The 19,546-nt window shown below is 38.7% G+C and overlaps 1 protein-coding gene and 1 long non-coding RNA gene across 2 annotated transcripts in view; both read left to right on the forward strand.

Annotated features, from left to right (window-relative positions):
* The window catches only part of LOC141652765 (uncharacterized), a 275,045-nt gene that overhangs the window by 117,569 nt on the left and 137,930 nt on the right, over positions 1 to 19,546 (forward strand). The gene's annotated exons all lie outside the window — the stretch shown is intronic.
* LOC141652019 (uncharacterized) lies at positions 1,870 to 3,023 on the forward strand. Its single transcript, XR_012546938.1, has 3 exons — positions 1,870 to 1,896; positions 2,377 to 2,480; positions 2,771 to 3,023. It is a non-coding gene; the product is annotated as an uncharacterized LOC141652019 (long non-coding RNA).

Below are 19,546 nucleotides of genomic sequence, written 5' to 3' on the forward strand. Positions count from 1 at the left end.
ACCCATGTCCATATAATCCTCAATTTGGGCGCAAAATGAAAACAATTCCCCCGCCCCAAATTATTTTTACTAGCATACTGAGTCAATCTATTATACTTACTCCATATCATTCTTTTTTTTAGACAAACCCAAACCCAAACCCTTAGCTTACTCATCCCTTTCTTCTCTATCTCATCGTTCATCCCTTAGCTTCTTCACTTCAAAACCCGATCAAAAACCCAAAAACGCAGCAAATAAGACTATCACCATTTAAAAGAAAAACTCGCTCATTCAATCATCCGTGTCATATATACAAACTCCAAATCCCTAATTCGTTTCATTATTTCTCACTCTCTCCGCCATCCCTCACAGTCTCACACCCTCTAAATCCATCACGTCGCCAAGGCGCCAGCCGCCACCGTCCACCTCGCACCACCATCCATCGCGCACCACGACGAGCCACTGTACTGCCAACTACTGCGTTTTCGCGTCTTTTCTCCTCAGGTTTGTACCCTAATTTTGTTCCTAAATTCGAGTATTATTTATTGTTCATTATTTCAATTGAAAATTTTGATCTTTGAGTTTGAATTGCTGGTGTATTGGTTGATATTGGTACATGCTAATTAAATTAGGGTTTTCTTTTTTCTTGTCAAATTTCCATTGCCAACATCTTTGTTCTCCAACTTCAAGTATAAAATCATGTTCGAACTTAGCTGAGAACATCTTTGTTCTCCAACTCTTCATCTACCATTTAATTAATTAGCATTTTGATTGTCAGTTTGTCCCCTTTTACCCATTTTGTTTTTTGTTGTATAATTGATTCATTTATCATATAATTTGAATATGCTTATCAATCTTGTCATTTTAAGCACTAATCCTAAAATATTTTCACATGAACCGTGTATCAGGTCCATGCCGAAGAACTCATGACCAAAAATTGAAAGAAAGGTGAGTTATCCAATGGTTTTTCAAATTGAAATTTGTCTTTCCTTTGTGTTAGTTCATATGTGTGAACCTTTTCAACATTCAGGATCTTTGTTTGTTACTTATTTTGCTATAATTTTGAATGAGCTACCTCATTTATATTTTATATGTGTGGTATAAAATGAAATTTAATTAGGCTACTCCACTAACCCTTTGCTAACATGACCTGGTTACTATTTTTTTATTACACCAATTTGAAGAATTGAAGGTATAGCACATTCAAATGGTGGATTCTTCGGGTGTGTGCTAAAACGAATGTTTATTGGTTTTGGTGTCAAAGCTTTATTCTTTCTACTCTATCCACTCAAATCCTATTAACCCCATAAGTTACTTATTCTTGAAAAATCACTAAAAAAAAAATTTGCATCTTTAACACTAACACACTTGCTGTTGAGTACTTTAGTGTTTTAAGGGTTGTATAGTGTGTAATGTGGGGAAAATGTTTACTTCTATAGCATCTTCTAACTCTAAGCAGTTAAATTTCGCATCTTTGCCTAAAGCCTTAAACATCAGCACGATGATAAAGGTGTTGCAACTCTATTGTTTGCTTGTTTGCTTCATTTGGAAAAGATAGGGTTTTGAGTATATTCTTGAATGGCCGGATGGGAGAAATGTTGAATTGGGATCACATGGGGTTTTGTTGTTGACTAAAAGTCTGACATTGGCAAAAGGAGGTGCAAATGGAAGGGCATTTGAATATTTTTAGTTACCTTTTGTCTCTATTTCTCATATGGTCTTAAGAGCATTAAGTTTAGGTTCAATACTTTTTTATTTCAGTTTTGTTTATCATACAATTTCGAGGGTTTTGATTTTCTTCTTGAGTGACAAATTGTATTTTGATTAATGCTTTTCCTCTAAATGTTGTTTTTCAGGTGCAATGTGAGTCTTTGGAGATGTTCGAAGCGCGACTTTGCACGAGCTTTTTTAAAATTAGTGAGTGACCTATACAATTGTTGGTCTTTGATCCTCCCTCATATTATAACTTACCCTCGGGATCTCATACCCTGCCTTTGCTACCACTTGAAGTCATGAATGTTACTCTATTGCACGGATTACCTAAGAAAAAATCCGAATCGATGATGCGTTCATTCTGGTGGTTTTATTCTTTATACTATGTTATTCTTCATTCTAGGTTCTATTTTTCATACCAGTCCACCTCGTCTCATGTTTTCCAATATGTTACGAGAAGTCTTACTTTAACTAAAGCTTAATGAAGAAAACACTAACACTCCAGGCCTGGTCTACTTAAATTGTTTTATAGGCTACACTCAACAGTTCCTTCGCTGGATATATCTATATGTGATTTTTGGTTTGGTACATCTTGAGCCTGGCAAAGCTTGGGAATCTATCTTTTGTTCCGTATTTTTGCAACACTCAGAGATAATTAAGTTATTTTTATCGAACTTGTTGCAGAAATCCATTTCACAGAGTGTTGATATTAGACACAATGATGAACCTTGATGGAACACTCAGCTTAATTGATCTTCTACATTCTTCTAAGTTCTAATGTCTGAGAGGTATGTAGTAACTTCCTCCTCACCATCACAAAAGAGTGTAGGGATTTGATTCCATTGTTGTTGTCTGCTGTATCTTATTGAACGTATGTGTTTTTTTTTTTTTTTTTAAGCAAGGAAGAGAGATCATTTTTCAGGAATGCCCTCATCTTATATTGTCAATGTAGGAGTTCATAGATTTAAAATATTTATGTTTTCAGGTTTTTCAGGAATGCCCTTAATTATTAGCTTATATGAAGCTGCCCTTGTGAGGCCATGTCTGACTGCCCCATTGTCATTAATATGCATTACAGGTTTTTCAAGACACCACGCCATATTCACAAGAAGAATTAGATGAGGTTCGGGACTTGTGGGCGAACTATTTTCTCAATATCTAGCCGTAGATAGCTAGCTAGCGTAGTAATGTATTAGGTAGTTGCATTTTGAAAAACTGATTACATGATCTGCAAGACCATATGTTATGTTGGCTGGGATTTGTTATGCCCTTTGTTGTTGTTCGTTAGTTGTTGAATTCGGATGACGGAGACGGTTGCGTTGTATGTTGATTGGGAGCGGTTTTTATTAATTGAAATCGATCATTTTGGTTGAATGGCAGTTGGCATGTTTTGTATTAATGTTTTGGCATTCAAATTGGTGTAATGCAATATGAATTGGCCTTCTCTTTTCAAATTTTTTTAAAAAAAAAACAATATAAAGGACAGCGGATTTATAAAAGTTCGATGTAATTCTAGCTTCAAAGGACATGGGCTTTCTATAAAAATCTGATGTACATTACACATATGGACATCGGATTAATGTTAAAATCTGATGTTCATTACTCATATGGACATCGGATATATTTAAAAATCCGATGTGCATATATTAATGGACATCGGTTTAAAGTCCCACTAGATTTGGTGCCCGGCTTCGCCCGGGCTACCTCTATTTACCGTTAAATTTTATTTTCAATGAAATAAACTATGTTGCAGTTATCTAACTCGCACGTTTACTATTTGTAATATATATTTTTCTACGACATATCTTGTAATTATGATGAAATATAAAATTTATTTTCAAATTATGAGACACTTTCACTACCCCTCTATTAATATTATTACTTTCACGACATTCTTTCTTAATATCATTACGTTCACTACTCCCGTGGTTACTATTGTTTCTTTTACTAATTCCTCTATTTTTTTTGTTAAATTCATTATTCCCGTTAATTTTATCCGACCTATATTTATATAAAAAATACATTTCTTTGAGTGGATTGGTTATTTAATTGTTCATACTTTTTCTCATTGTTACCCCTGTTACTTTCACTACATTCGTAGTTACTTTCACTACTCTCACTATCATTATTATAACTGTCACTACCCCACATTAATACCGTTAATTTTATTAATCTCGTTGCTGCTACTATTACTTTTACTACATTTAATTTAATGTAAAATTATATGATGATACTAATTAATTCCATAAGTGGGGCATGTTAATTTTAAGGAAAATCACTATATTCTTGTGTTTTCTAAATTTAATTACTTTAATTTAATGTAATTTCCATAAATTTTCTTCATCAAGGCATCTTTATATTATACTTTTAACCAAAATTATATAATATTTACGTTGAGGTCCCTTTATCAGGTCCATCACACGGTGCTATCGATTTAAAACTATATAGTATAATTAATTTGTATAGATTTCTTTAATTACCTTGAAGTCCCTTGGTTTCTGGAATTAATATATAGTATTGATGTCCATTACACCCCATATGGACGGGACTGAACTCTACATCGGCCTATAATCCGATGTCCATGTGTCTAGAAGTCCGATGTCCTTCATGATTTCTGTAGTAGTGATCAAATCTGCTACGGATGACCTTGCTCACATGGGGAAACCCATGGATGATGAAGACATCATTGCCCATGTTCTTGATGGTCTCGATTTTGCGACTTATCGGCCGGTCATTGAAGCTGTGTGTGCCCGGGATACCATAATAACCTTTGATACCTTACATGAAAAACTATTACACCACGACCTTCTTAACCCTCTCACTGCCACTATCTTGTCACCTCTCCCCACCATTGCTCTCACTGCCACCTATCGTTCCCATAACCGTCATCCACCAAAACAGACCACCTCAGCTGGAATACTCCATCTTCCCACGACACAACCTTATGCCTCTCCCACTCCTCACACACCCGCGCCTTTCATGGGGAAGTGTCAGTGGTGTCGTTGTAATATCTCATAATTTCTAACGCTGCACTCGGCCAAGTACACCGAGTACTCGACCAAGTGGAACCTCACTCGACCGAGAGAGGGACCAAGTGGTGGCTGGTCTTTTACACCAGCTCCTGTTTTAAGTCACTCGACCGAGTGCCACCAAGCACTCGACCGAGTGCCACCAAGCACTCGACCGAGTGTGTAACACTCCCATACCCCAAGTGCCTTACCAGGACTGTAGGGTAATATCCGTATAATACCCTTTAATTAAAGGATTATAACGCAAAATTTACATGTGATTATAGTCATAAAACGAAAAACATAATGAAACGATAAAGATATAGAAATAACCTTCGGTCCTAGTGCAAAAGGCAATGAGAGATCAAGGTAGATCTCCTCCTAATTGTTGCACCCAAGATGTCCGAGTAATGCCCTTGTGCTAGAGAGAATCCCCTAATTGCCTTGCAATATCGAGGGGATTGTTTTGTGAGTTTGTGTTGGATGAGAGATCCGAATTTCGGGAGGCACAATTCCCAAAACCCTAATTATTTTTAGCAAATGAATAACTAGGTTAGACAAGAGGAGAAGCTCTCCTTTTGTCTATGATGTGCTCGGCCAAACCGAGTGAGTAAGAGAGAAATGGGCTTTTCATTTCCTCTTCACTTAAACTCGTGGTCCGGTCCATAATTCGCTAAGTATGTATAACGCGGTTTCATTATAAACTGTTATCGGTTATCGGAAATTAAGGCATCAACTAATAATACGGGTTAGTTGAATTATTAATACATGTCCGACCAAACAGTATTGTATAATTATATTCAATATACATTAATTAAATATAAAACGCTTATATTCAATTTTACGAATTAACCGCTTAATTCGTCTTAGCCATTTTTATTTAATCCGTATTAAATAAAATATCTCAACATCACATTTTGACTAATAATTAGTCAAATAACTCAGACTAACTGGTTAGTCAAATTTGGTATCTACATGACTGTATTTTCATACCGTCACATCACTCAAACGTATCCTATAGGTGTGACTTTTAGGGACCAGTTGATCACCGCCATCTGTATGACAATAACGTCAAACTTATCTAGCAAGCCAACCGTTATTGATAAACGTGGATCAACCGATAATAATACCAAAAGTATGCCCTTTGATCCTTTTAGAGGTTTATAAGTCCTTGCACTAATTGTTAAGGACACCAGCCCCAACAAGCTCCCACTTGTCCGTACAAGTGTATGTGCAATGACGTTATCCGCACTAACTGGAGGACACAGCTCCAACAAACTCCCACTTGTCCGTACAAGTGTATGTGCGATAACCGATTCTCATATTCATTTAAAATTTCTCCCACTCAATGTAAAACAATTTGCAGATCTGGATCCACAAAGGTCGTATTTTACAATCGATCTGGATCTAGAGTGGTTTCCCCGACTAGAGAGTAACTTAGCGATAAAACGAATCCGTATCCGAGCATGGCCATGCGATTCTGACTCCTCGAGTGGCCCCGAGAAATATCGAGTACTGATAAAGGTGAATATTTCCTTCAACTCGAACTCCTTCCGATCTAAGCACGGCATGAAATGACCCAGAAACAATCTACTTGGCCCCCTGTTACGGATGACCGTGAGAAAGAAACCAAAGTCACCCAAAATCTGCCTTAGTCTCAAGAGACAGTCGATAGTCAAAAGAATCGACTCTTAGGATCACCATGGAGGTCCTATCCACGACCGGGCACCGAATGTTATAAAACATTTAGGACTCCACGTCGTTGTCACAATTGTGTCCTACGAAATATCCGTATAAATCGCCTCTGTGATTGGTCAGTCAACCTGTTGACTTATGGCTAGTTGAACCCACCATCAACCAACGTCACAAAATAATTGCCAGAGTTATCAGCTCATGTGGGCAATTAAGGACCAAAAAAAATATAATGTTCGTTCAGTTCACTTTGTGGTGTTCAAAATTTGTCGTACAAATCCACATGAAAAACAAAATATATATAAAATATCAGAACGATGATGTTGTATAGGGTACAAAAGCGAATGAATCTAATCCATAAAAGAGTACTACAACTTAGGAACACGTTTAATTCCCATGGAGTTTACGTGCCCTTCATGCTTATCTTGTCGTAATGCTTTAGTGAGAGGATCTGCTATGTTATCATCTGTAGCAATCTTTTCTATCACTACTGCCTTTTGCTCCACGTAATCCCGGATTAGATGAGCTTTCCGTTGTACATGTCTAGACTTGTTGCTAGACTTTGGCTCCTTAGCTTGGAAGATGGCACCACTATTGTCGCAATAGATGGTGATCGGGTCATTCGAACTAGGCACTACAGATAGCCCATGTAAGAATTGACGCATACATATCGCTTCCTTTGTAGCTTCAGACGCGGCATAGTACTCGGACTCGGTCGTAGAATCCGTGTGATTTGTTTGAACTCTTCCACTGATCGCAGCCATTAAGAGTAAAAACGAATCCGGACCGAGATTTCGAGTCATCACGATCCGTTTGGAAGCTAGCATCTGCGTCGGTTCGCATAGCTTTTGTTCGCCTCCATAAGTCAATGCCCAATCTTTAGTCCTCCGTAGGTACTTAAGAATGTTCTTGATGACCAACCAATGTGATTCACCTGGATCTTTGTTGGAATCGACTTGTCATACTCAATGCATATGCCACGTCGGGACGTGTGCATATCATGGCATACATGATAGATCCTATTGCCGAGGCATAAGGTATCCGTGCCATGCGCTCTTTTTCTTCCGGTGTCTCTGGTGCCTGAGACTTGCTCAAATGCACCCCGGAGACATCGGAAGGAACCCTTCTTGGAGTTAGTCATCTTTGAATCTCTCTAGGACTTTGTCTATGTAAGACTCTGATCGAGAGATAGCATCCGTCGTGATCTATCTCGATAGATACGGATGCCTAGAATTCTTTGTGCCTCTCCCGGATCTTTCATCTGGAAATGGTTTTTCAACCATACTTTCACCGAAGTTAAGAGAGGTATGTCATTCCCAATCGGGAGTATGTCGTCAACATACAATATTAGGAAGACAATCTTGCTCCCACTCGACTTGATATATAGACATGGTTCCTCGACCGATCGAGTAAATCCATTTTCTTTTATCACTTGGTCGAAGCGATGATTCCAACTCCTTGATGCTTGCTTAAGTCCATAAATGGAACGCTTAAGCTTGCACACTTTCTTAGGATGTCTTTGGATCGATGAAACCTTCGGGTTGTACCATGTACAACTCTTCCTCCAAAAAACCGTTTAAGAAGGCGGTTTTCACGTCCATTTGCCAAATTTCATAGTCATGAAAAGCGGCAATCGCTAAGATAATCCGAATGGAACGCAGCATGACTACGGGTGCAAAAATCTCATCGTAGTGCAAACCTGGCACTTGGGTGAAACCTTTAGCAACTAGTCGTGCTTTGTAGATATCTTGTTGACCTTCCCTGAGAATGCTTTATCTTGTAAAGCCATTTGCATTGAAGGGGACGAACCTTAGCGGATAAGTCAACAAGATCCCATACGTTGTTCTCATACATGGAGTCCATCTCGGATTGCATGGCCTCAAGCCATAGCTTTGAGTCAGAACTGGTCATGGCACCTTTATAGGTTGCGGGTTCACTACTCGTTAAGAGTAGAATGTCATCTATGTCATGTTCCTCGACCGTACCAATGTATCTGTCCGGAGGAATAGAGACTCTTCCCAACCTCCTAGGTTCCTCGGGAATGTTAATCGCAGCCGGGATTGAAGGAATAGGTTCCTCCAATAGTTGCTCGGTATTTGGTTCTGGAATCTCCGACAGGTCGAAGGTTCTATCACTCTTTGCATTCTCGAGAAATTCCTTCTCTAAGAATGTTGCACTAGCCGCGACAAAAACACGTTGTTCGGTTGGCGAATAGAAGTAATGACCACGTGTTCTTTTAGGATAACCTATAAAGTATGTCTTGACCGATCGCGGGCCGAGCTTATCTTCAGGTCTCCACTTGACATAAGCCTCGCAGCCCCAAACCCGTATAAAGGACAAGTTGGGGACCGTTCCCTTCCATAGTTCATATGGAGTCTTGTCAATAGCTTTAGACGGACTTCGGTTAAGTATTAGAAGCGGTGACAAAAGAGCATAACCCCACAACGAGTCGGGCAACACCGTGTGACTCATCATGGATCGAACCATATCAAGTAGTGTTCGATTTCTCCGTTCGGACACACCATTCATTTGAGGTGTTCCAGGTGGAGTTAAGCGTAGGGCGATCCCACAGTCTTTAAGGTGTTGATCAAACTCGTGAGAAAGATACTCGCCACCACGATCTGAACGTAGTGTTTTTATCTTTCTACCAAGTAGGTTCTGTACCCTATTTTGGTATTCTTTGAATTTCTCAAAGGATTCACTTTTGTGCTTCATTAAGTAGACATAGCCATATCTACTTAAATCATCCGTGAAAGTGATGAAATACCTATAGCCTTCTCGTGCGGTGATTGACATAGGACCACATACATCCGTGTGTATGAGCCCTAATAGGTCAGCAGCGCGCATTCCAACACCTTTGAAGGAAATACGAGTCATCTTACCGATGAGACATGATTCACACGTGCCAAATGATTGAAAATCAAAGGCCGAGATAGATCCATGTTTAATGAGCTGTTTTACGCGTTTCTCATTTATGTGTCCCATACGGCAGTGCCATAGATACGTTTGATCTTTGTCACCAACCTTTAACTTTTTATTCACTACGTGTAATATTTCGGTGGTCTGATCTAAAACATAAATTCCATTCATGGAGACTGCCTTGCCATAAATCATATTGTGTAAAGAGAAAATGCAAGTATTATTCTCTATTACAAATGAAAAACCAAGTTTGTCAAGTGCAGAAACTGAAATAATGTTTTTCGAAAGACTGGGTACATAATAGCAATCATATAATGATAACTCAAATCCGCTAGGAAGCTGGATCACATATGTTCCCCTCGAGACGGCAGCCACTCTTGCTCCATTCCCGACACGCAGGTCAACCTCACCCTTTACGAGAGGCTTGAGATTTCGGAGGCCCTGCACATGATTACACAGATGAGAACCACAACCAGTATCAAGTACCCAAGTTCCGTAACTTGCGTGGTTAATCTCAATCATATGAATAAAAGTAGAAGGAGAAGACATACCAACAGGTTTAACGCGACCTGCTTTTATGTCCTCATGATAAACAGGACATGTACGCCTCCAATGCCCAGTCTTGTGGCAATGATGGCATTCCATGTTTTCGGTCTTGCTCTTTGTCGCGCGTGATGAGTTACTTGCCTCACCAGGCCCACTCTTACCTGATCCCGACTTCTTAAACTTCGGTTTGCCTACTGCTAGGCCTGGCTGAACTTTGCCCTTACCCTTGCCCTTGTTTGACACAACGAGAACGTCCTGTTTCATGCTCCCACTGAACTTCATGTCCTTCTCGGTCTGTACGAGGAGGGAGTGCAGTTCATGGGGAGTTTTCTTCAAATCATTCATATAGTAATTCGCTCTAAATTGCGAATAACCATCGTGGAGTGAGTGAAGTATGCGGTCAATAACAATGTTCTCGCTGATCTTACAATCAAAGGTCTCCAACTTCTCGACATTCTCAATCATCTTTGAGAATGTGTGGGCTAATGGTTGGCCCTTTCAGAGTCTCGCATCAAAGAAGCGAGTGGTAAGCTCATAGGTCACGATTCTCGGTGCTTTTGAGAATTCCCTAGTGAGTGTAGTGAAAATCTTGTTTGCACTTTGAGCTATGAAGCGTTTCTGCAAATTGGATTCCATTGCAAAAATAAGTACGTTCTTTACCGCACCCGCTTCCATGGCGAAATCGTTATACTTGTCGATTTCGTTAATTTCAGCCGTGGGGCCTGGGTTTGGTGGGATGGGCTCAATCAGATATTTGAGCTTCCCATCGCAATGGCGCATTCCGTAATGCCGCCTCCCGATCCGTGAAGTTTGATCCATCATTCTTGATCGAGTAGATCGATTCATCCGATCCATGAAGATCCAGAAGCCGGGACTCACGGTCCAATGTGACACTTGGCATTGGGTCGTCCTCACGGCCACCAATTATGTTATTAGCAGTTTAAATGTTCGTGTTCTACTTTGAAAAAAGGAAGAAAAACAAAACGAAATAAGCAACTCATCGAGGTGATTTAAGTCTATTTTAAAATTCATTTTAACGTGTAGACTCAATGCACTTGCATAATTGATCTCCCTCAAGAATGATACAAGTGATCCCAAGACTCAATTTCTGTAAATTGATAAGCCAACTGTTTAGCTAATTCTTCTGGAAGAACTCTTGGTCGATAAATTTCCGTAAATCCTATCTATAGTCCACCATCGTCACAGGATCGTACGAGTGACAATAGTGTTGAGATAAAATAGGTCAATCGGTTTCAACTTACCCGACGTAGAAGGGGTCATATTATGCCTACCGACGAAGAAGGGACTCATTGGAGTTTGACCTATAAAGACTATTCTCAATTTTTGTTTATACGAGGAAGATCCCATCAACTAAATTATAATTCATATTAAGTGAACGAATAACTAGCGTTTGCGTGAATGAATTAATTTGGGTGATGGCTTAAAATCGTGTGACATGCGAATGTCAAAGAAAACTAACTCGTGACCTCTATATGTGTCAGTTTTCATGCATTTATTAGGTGGTTTGGTTTTTAGGCGGAATATGATGCATACTATCGTTACAACAAAATAAATAAATGAATGCAATACGTAAATAAAAATTTCCTAGTGTGGCCTATCCTAGTAAAAAGAACAAAATACAACTTTGGAATCCACCGTTGGACCCGAAAAGCTTGTCTTGGTGTTCCATCTTGTCCATGTAGCGGGAGTGAGCATCCGGTCTCCATCTTTTGTCTTCTCAAAAATTACAATTTTAAATTTACAAATATAAACCTATTTACATTCTAAATAAAAACTGTAATTAAAAGAAATAAAAATGGAGATACGAGATCTCAAAATACAACCAAGACCGTGTTCCATCATTACGGTAACACGTTCTACTAAGGCCACACTAAGTTACAACCGTTTGCAAAATAAAATAAATACGTAATTATAAGCATTCAAATTAAACAAGAACGATAAATTAAAATGCATCAACTAAAAATTAAATTTATTCGTGACATAATTCCGTAATTATGTTAAATTTTTATCCAAACCACCAAAGATAATTAAAATTACATGACAAAACCGCTTTAGTCAAGTTAATTTTAATCCGAGATAATCCGTTACAATAAATCGTTTTAAAGTAACTTTATTTTACGTGGGTGAACCGTTTCACTAACAAGCGAGAGCATAAAAGCCGTTTTATGCATTAAAAGGGGCCGAAAAAAACAGAAATTTTTTTTTTTTTTTCTTCTGTACTGCTGTACGTGAACAGTACCAGTGGCCAAAAAAAATTTTTTTTTTTTTTTTTTTAAAATCGGCTGAAATGCCGAGAGCCTCTAAAGGCCAAAAAAAAAAAATTAATCGGCTAAAACGAGATCAAACAAGTGATCAAACAACAAAACGATTTGTAAAAACTCAATTGCAATTTAATCTAATCCGGATTAAAACAAAATTACAATTGACATGATCTTCACATATTGTTGTGATTATCGTTTAAAACAACAATTCGCAAAGAACAAATCGAAAACAAAACAGAAAATCGTCATCAAAGCAACCGTGTAAACTGGACACGATTCCCAATGAACAAAACAGGCCGAAAAAAGATTAAACCAGCCGAGACAAAAAAAATGATGCCTCACGAAATTTTATGCAAAATTTTGATACATCTTTAACATATTGAAATGAAAATCGATTACAAAACAATATGCAAAGATCAAAATTAAAACAAAACAACAACAAACGCCGTGTATACAAGACACGGTTCCCAACAATCACAAAAAAAAACGCAGCAAAATTTTTTTTTAAAAAAAATGCCGAGACAAAAAATAGGCAGCCGTGACCAATTTTTGAACAAAAATTCATCGTTTCAACAATCGTTTGATGAAAAACACATATAAAAATTTACGTGGCCTCGCTCTGATACCACTTGTAGGGTAATATCCGTATAATACCCTTTAATTAAAGGATTATAACGCAAAATTTACATGTGATTATAGTCATAAAACGAAAAACATAATGAAACGATAAAGATATAGAAATAACCTTCGGTCCTAGTGCAAAAGGCAATGAGAGATCAAGGTAGATCTCCTCCTAATTGTTGCACCCAAGATGTCCGAGTAATGCCCTTGTGCTAGAGAGAATCCCCTAATTGCCTTGCAATATCGAGGGGATTGTTTTGTGAGTTTGTGTTGGATGAGAGATCCGAATTTCGGGAGGCACAATTCCCAAAACCCTAATTATTTTTAGCAAATGAATAACTAGGTTAGACAAGAGGAGAAGCTCTCCTTTTGTCTATGATGTGCTCGGCCAAACCGAGTGAGTAAGAGAGAAATGGGCTTTTCATTTCCTCTTCACTTAAACTCGTGGTCCGGTCCATAATTCGCTAAGTATGTATAACGCGGTTTCATTATAAACTGTTATCGGTTATCGGAAATTAAGGCATCAACTAATAATACGGGTTAGTTGAATTATTAATACATGTCCGACAAAACAGTATTGTATAATTATATTCAATATACATTAATTAAATATAAAACGCTTATATTCAATTTTACGAATTAACCGCTTAATTCGTCTTAGCCATTTTTATTTAATCCGTATTAAATAAAATATCTCAACATCACATTTTGACTAATAATTAGTCAAATAACTCAGACTAACTGGTTAGTCAAATTTGGCATCTACATGACTGTATTTTCATACCGTCACATCACTCAAACGTATCCTATAGGTGTGACTTTTAGGGACCAGTTGATCACCGCCATCTGTATGACAATAACGTCAAACTTATCTAGCAAGCCAACCGTTATTGATAAACGTGGATCAACTGATAATAATACCAAAAGTATGCCCTTTGATCCTTTTAGAGATTTATAAGTCCTTGCACTAACTGTTAAGGACACCAGCCCCAACAAGGACCACTTAAGACATGGAAGTGCTACCATCTCGGTTACCCGAGGCAATGAATATCAAATAGATCATAAAGAAACGTACTTAAATAAATAAGTTTAAAGCGATACAAATTCAAATCCCAAAACTAATAAAGTATAAATACAACTGTTCCTCAAACTGCAAATCCAAAACAAATAAACTAGTTCATGACACAGCGGAAGACTCTAGTGACTCATGTGATGACTCCATCCCAGCTATCCCTCGCGTAAGACATCTCTTACCTGCTCAATAACTGCTCACCATCCCCGAATGGATCATCACAGTTTTTAAAAACAATTAAACGGGGTCAGTACTGATTACACTAAACAACACAACTGTAATAAAACAATACTACAATCCAATCCAATCAACCCAACTCCATCACATCACCACACACCCGACTACAGTGTGTAGTCCTGCCAGAATACTCATCGTAACAAGTATTCCACACCGCCAGTGGGGGACCGCAGGCGTTCCCACCTAAGCCCCGCTCATCTCATCCGAGTGATAAACCCAAGTTCCTAAATGTGCACATCCCTTCTATGGCGGGTTCCACAGAAGGCCAATCAAGGGCGTGAAGCCACTCCCGCACGTGACTCTGATACGGTCGTTAAATACCAAAAATAAATACCTATTACTACTAACAGAAGCTAGCGGTAAGTAGGGTCGATCTCCACAGGGAGGCTAAGTTTCTATCTGCTAAGTACGTCTTTCAAGTCACAATTGGGGGTTTTAAAATTGCTTTTCTAAACTACTGAAGATGCAAAGCAAGAGTAATAAAGGCAAGAAAAAGCTAAGATGTGATCAGATAAGGAGAGATATGTCAGGATTTTGGTTCACCATGGCAGTTCACTAACTCAGTCATAAATAGTCTAGACAATCTACTGTGAGAAGGGCAAGGGAAAGGTCCTTCCGATCCGCTATCCACCCTAGATTACAACTAACTTAACTGCCGTCCTCATTAGGGTAGTCTACTGTTCATGGAAGGTCTGTTCATTCCAATCTTCCGATCTAGGAGTGAATTTAACCAGATTAAAGTTATTTAGAAGCGTGCACTCAACTAAACATATTACAATTATATTGCTATGGTCACAGATTCTCACAAATATTCGTCTAGCCTAGTCAAAACATCGTCACTATGCTACCATGGCTCCCCTAATCCTAACATAAAATGATTTAGCTACTCATGTTATCGAGTTTAACAACAACAACAACAATGATAAGCATACTAAGAGAAGGCATGATAAAAAGAATAAAGAAGTGAATTGTATGCTAACAATAATAACTAGAGCAATTAAGAGACAAGAAATAAAGAAGAACAATAACTAAAGCAAGCAAACGATTAGATTGGGATTAAGAGAAAGAGATATTACAAAAGTGCGAATCCGGCGTAAAGAACTAAAATAGCAGCATTAATTAAGAGCTAAAGCAGTGTTTAAGAGTATGAAAGTATGCAGTCATAGATGATTATGACCCAATGACGACTTCCTTTATATAGGGAAGCGTTTTTATTAGCAAAATAAACCTAACACGGAATAATTAACCCGTGTACTGCAGCTAGCTACTCGATCGAGATGTTTCAAACCACTCGATCGAGTGAATCTTCAGCAAAACCGTTCAATCGAGCAAAAGCAGCTCTCGATCGAACACTTCCAAGTTAGCCCATTTCGATCGAGTTCAAGAACCACTCGATCGAACTCCTGCATCTGCCAAACTACTCGATCGACCTCCAAAAGCTCTCGATCGAGTATCTTCCACTGAAAACAGCTTGACTTCGTCTTGTTAGCTTCCAAAGACCTTCCTTCACGCTTCCCGAGGTACGTCTTATGCTCTAAATCTCCGTCTCCTTAAAATGCATGCTAAGTGGGACGACTAAGGCACGATTCCACTACTTTTAGATCCATTTCTGCAATTAAGACAAAACAAACCAAAGTAGCCAATTCGGGGCATTTTGCAATATAAAGCAATGAAAATGGCATAGAAATGCGTGCAATAAGAGGCTAAAAAGTCTATATAAATTGCACGTATCAAATCTCCCCAAACCGAACCTTTACTCATCCTCGAGTAAACTAAATGCAAACTAATGGAACGGATTTGAAAACTCAGAGCTAGCTATAACTTGTCCACTTAAACCATTTAATGCAATCAAAACTAACAGCTATAGCTACAACAGTCAAGCGCAAACGAGTTGTATGATGTCTATAAATAAGCTGACCTGTCGACCTTGCAAGACTTTTAAAATCGGACTCTCACGGGTCACTCTTCTCTCATGAAGCAAAGGGTGAATAATAATGTGTAAGAGAAGAAGAGGAAAACAGTCACTCACCTAAACAGCGACCTACATAACATGCATGCAATAAAAATGATAGACGATTCTAGATACCATACATACATTCCAACCAACAATGTCCGTCACAACCGAGGGCTTACAATAGTTATGGTAAAGTGAGGTTACATGTAAGAAATGGCAAAATGATTATGGGATATGTGGAGGTAAAGCGTCAAGCTAGCACCTAAACAGACTATATAAGAACATCCAATTCTCAGCTGATTACGGGATCAAAACACAAGTGCCCTTCTTTGGCACAAAACTCACTAACCATATACACAATCTCCTCAAAAAGATATGGATAAAACGGAGGAGTAAGACCGTCACAAACTTCCCTTTTTTAATACGGTCCATCTTTTTCATTTTTCAACTTTTTTTATCTTTTCTTTCTTCCTTTTTCTATTTCTCACTTTTTTTCTCTCTTTTTTTCATTTTTTTTCTTTTTTCCATTTCATTGTTTTCCATGCTTTTCTCATTTTCCTGCCCGCATTTATTTCTTTTCTACCAACTCCATATGAATGAGAACAAACCAACTCGCAACAATGAGAATATACCACAAAAGTACACTAAACTAGTTTGACATGCAGGCTTAATTTGGGTGTAGTTAATGGGTCAAAAGGCAAAGTTTGGCTAATGTGGAGCTAAATGGGTGAAATGAAAGAAATGGGAAATTGTAAGCACCTCCCTGCATGTGACACCGACCACAAACCCGAATGTATGCAAGCAAAAAGCAATCGAATGTCATAAAAATTCAACTTGATGAACATGCTATGCAAGGAGTACTACCCTCAAATTCCTACATGAACTGGTCATGAATGACACCAGTTATATGGCTCTAATAACTTAGAAATTATAAAGTAGTTTGCCAATTTTATCAGGTCAAGTCTATACAATCAGCTATATTTTCAACATTAACTCGTAGAGATGCGCATGACTAAGCTAATAACTGCCAATTAGATGCAAGGCTTAAGTGAAAAGACAAATTAAAGTGCAATATCATCATGGAAATCTACCGTTCCGACTCAACCTCTATGCAAAATGAAACGTGAATTTTTTTTGAATTTTCTATTTTTTTGAGATTTTTTTTTTGAAATGAAAATACGATGCAAGCAAGAAAAGTAAACGTGAATTCAAAACAAATGCAAAATTCAGACTCAAAGGATGCAATACCCTCACCAAACCAAAACGGACAACGCCCTCGTTGTCCTCCAGCATACACCAGCAGTATATATATAGGGGAATGGGATAGACAACCAATAAATAAATGAATACAATAAATAAAAAAAAGAAGATGAAAATAAAGAAAAGAGCAAAAATACATACAAAACGACGAATTTCCCCAAACCAGCCAGAAAACTGGGGAAGTGAGTAGACCAGTAGCTACTCGTCAACAGGATCCTCCTCCTCCTCACCCACCACCGTGTAGTCAGGATCTCGCTCCTTCTCGCTCCTCCTCCTCTCGTCAGCTCGAGCTCTCTCCTCCTGCTCAGCTGTGTCCGCCTCGCTCTCTGGCAGCGGGTACCCCTCCGCCGGGAACCGGTAGAAAGAAGGGTGTGGCCAGCCCTCAGGAATGGGACATCCTCTCCTCATGTGATACTCGTACATAGTAAACAAGGCAAGTGCCAGATCCCGCTCCATACGAGCCTGCCTGGTAAGCAACTCAAAAAGAAAACTGTCACGGCGCCCTTGGTCCATGACCTCGGACGCCTCAAAGGGTGGAGAAGGAACAAAGTTAGCCGGGTAGACTGGCTGTGTAACAGAAGGAGTGTGGATAGGGATCGGTGTAGGCGTGTGATGGTATCAAGCTATACCTCGCAAGTGCACGATTTTATCGTTGTACACTATTAAGGGTCGATCCCACAAGGAGTTGAAAAGATTACTAATTGTTCTAATCCGATCGTTTAGCTAAGTCGAAAATAAAAGATGATGGTTGTTATACTAATGCTCCCTAAAACAAAATGCAATGCAAACTTAACAAAAGCAAGGAAAATAAGCAAGAACGAAGGATAAATTGTAATTCAAATGGTTAACGGCCTAAGACTCGGTTCTTCCCAAACAATTCACAATTCCACATAGTTAAATCTCTAGGCTAATCACAAGGGTAGTTAGGTGAGGAGGTGACGACTCTAATTCGCCTAAGACCCCCCTCTCGGGTTCGAAATAGGACACTAGTGCTACCCACCAACCCCCCTCTCGGGTTCGAAGGTCGGAATCCCTAACTCAATACCCGACTACCCCAAAAACATGCATTATTCCCAAGGTAGTCCAATATTTGCTAAGGTCATTAAGCCCCGTCAATTCCCGGGTCATCCCACTCCCTCTCTCGAGGGTCGATTTCAAACGCTAGATTAGAGGTGTCCTACCCCGGTTCTCCCTTTCGGTCTCAACCAAGGTCAACAATAGGGTCAAATTATGGGTATCCAAGTCACAACCTAACCAACTCTCGTTGGTGGTCAAGGGTCGTAAGTCAACACTACCCAAAAGTCAACCCATAAACCAAGTCAATCCTCTAAACTACCCTCACCAATTTCCCCAAATAATTAGCCTTTATGAAATTCAACTAATGAAATTACTCATGTTGGGTCAAACCGAGCCCTAGTGGAAGACTACTCACTAATCATGGTCCTAATTGCAAAATAAACAATAAAGATGGAAACTTTGGTCACAAACATGGTGAGAAGATGAAATTCACTACTAAACATGCAACAATCTAGCAAAGGGTGTAAGGAAAGATGATTTAATCTAATAATGAGAGTGATTAAACCTAAAGACACAATCTTTAACCAAATCAACTCAAAGATTAAGTCTTTGAGGACAACTACCCAAGGATGAACAAAAGAAAGAAAGACAAAGGAAAGATCAACAATAAAAAGATGAACAATGATGAAATTAACAACAACAAACAAACAACACCAACAATCTTAACATAAACAATCAAGCAAACATAAAAGAAGAACAAAATGTAAACAAATGAAAATAGGGAGAGAATTAATACCAACAAAATAGTGAAAGAGGAATTTGGATAGAAATAATAAAGAAGGAAATCCTTCAATCTTCTTACAAACCCAAATTCAATCACTAATTGATTGAAGAACTTCTCTAATTAAAGAAAGATTAACAAAGAGATTAAGAAAGTTTAAAGCTTGAAAGGGTAAAAATTCTGGATCTAGGGTTGTGTGTACAAAAGGGTTTAAGAGGGGGTATTTATAGGCTTGTACAAGATTAGGAAGAAAAGCCCAAATCCCGTCTTTCTTTGTGTTTTTTGCGGTCCACCACAAGTGGCCGGTGGTCTTACCGGTAAAACCGTGCAAGATTTAAAAAAAGCTGGCATTTGTGTTTTGCCGGTGGGCCGGTTGCCGGCCTGCCGGCAAAACACCTTCTTCAGGACTTCTTCTTTTTCTTCAAGGTGCGTAATGCCGGTTGACCGGCTGCCGGTGCTCCTACC

Source organism: Silene latifolia, chromosome 4 (assembly GCF_048544455.1).
Source record: "Silene latifolia isolate original U9 population chromosome 4, ASM4854445v1, whole genome shotgun sequence".
NCBI classification, from domain to species: Eukaryota; Viridiplantae; Streptophyta; class Magnoliopsida; order Caryophyllales; family Caryophyllaceae; genus Silene; species Silene latifolia.